At 42.2% G+C, this 1,558-nt stretch overlaps 1 non-coding gene across 1 annotated transcript; it reads right to left on the reverse strand.

Moving 5' to 3' along the window:
* Positions 1–406: 406 nt before the first annotated feature.
* LOC130953721 (small nucleolar RNA R71) lies at positions 407–514 on the reverse strand. Its single transcript, XR_009075882.1, has one exon. It is a non-coding gene; the product is annotated as a small nucleolar RNA R71 (small nucleolar RNA).
* Positions 515–1,558: the final 1,044 nt, after the last annotated feature.

Below are 1,558 nucleotides of genomic sequence, written 5' to 3' on the forward strand. Positions count from 1 at the left end.
CATGGCAGTCGAAAACAACAACAATGCCAACAATGCAAGGAAGGTGCTGGGTGACTTCACCGCACCTACTCCCGACTTCTATGGGAGAAGCATCTCTATCCCTGCCATTGGAGCAAACAACTTTGAGCTTAAGCCTCAATTAGTTTCTCTAATGCAACAGAATTGCAAGTTCCATGGACTTCCAATGGAAGATCCTCATCAGTTCTTAGCTGAATTCTTGCAAATCTGTGACACAGTCAAGACTAATGGGGTTAACCCTGAGGTCTATAGACTGATGCTATTCCCTTTTGCTGTAAGAGACAGAGCTAGAATATGGTTGGATTCTCAACCTAAAGAAAGCCTGGACTCTTGGGAAAAGCTAGTCAATGCCTTCTTGGCAAAGTTCTTTCCACCACAAAGATGGAGTAAGCTTAGAGTGGAAGTCCAAACCTTCAGACAGAAGGATGGAGAATCCCTCTATGAAGCTTGGGAAAGATACAAACAATTAATCAGAAAATGTCCTTCTGACATGCTTTCTGAATGGAGCACCATAGGAATCTTCTATGATGGTCTCTCTGAACTATCCAAGATGTCCTTGGATAGCTCTGCTGGAGGATCTCTTCATCTGAAGAAGACGCCTACAGAGGCTCAAGAACTGATTGAAATGGTTGCAAATAACCAATTCATGTACACTTCTGAAAGGAATCCTGTGAACAATGGGACTAGTCAGAAGAAAGGAGTTCTTAAGATTGACACTCTGAATGCCATATTGGCTCAGAACAAGATATTGACTCAACAAGTCAATTTGATCTCTCAAAGTCTGTCTGGAATGAAAAATGCACCAAACAGTACTAAGGAAGCTTCATCTGAGGAAGAAGCTTATGATCCTGAGAACCCTTCAATGGAAGAAGTGAATTACCTAGGAGAACCCTATGGAAATACCTACAATTCTTCATGGAGAAATCACCCAAATCTCTCATGGAAGAATCAAGAGAGACCTCAACAAGGTTTCAATAACAATAATGGTGGAAGAAACAGGTTTAGCAATGGCAAGCCTTTTCCATCATCTTCTCAGCAACAGACAGAGAGTTCTAAGCAGAATACTTCTGACTTAGCAACAATGGTCTCTGATCTAATAAAGACCACTCAAAGTTTCATGAATGAAACAAGGTCCTCCATCAGAAATTTGGAAGGACAAGTGGGTCAGCTGAGCAAGAAAGTTACTGAACTCCCTCCTAGTACTCTCCCAAGTAATACAGAAGAAATCCAAAAGGAGAGTGCAAGGCCATCAACATGGCCGAATATGGAGAGGAAAGAGAGGAAGAAGACGCCACTGAGAAAGACCCCAGTGGGCGTGCACCACTCTCCTCTGAGTTCCTCAATGAGGAACCTTGGGAATCTGAGGCTCAAAATGAGACCATAGAGATTCCATTGGACTTACTTCTGCCATTCATGAGCTCTGATGAGTATTCTTCCTCTGAAGAGGATGAGTATGTTACTGAAGAGCAAGTTGCTAAATATCTTGGAGCAATCATGAAACTAAATGACAAGTTATTTGGAAATGAGACTTGGGAGGATG

Source organism: Arachis stenosperma, chromosome 9, assembly GCF_014773155.1.
Source record: "Arachis stenosperma cultivar V10309 chromosome 9, arast.V10309.gnm1.PFL2, whole genome shotgun sequence".
Lineage (NCBI taxonomy): Eukaryota > Viridiplantae > Streptophyta > Magnoliopsida > Fabales > Fabaceae > Arachis > Arachis stenosperma.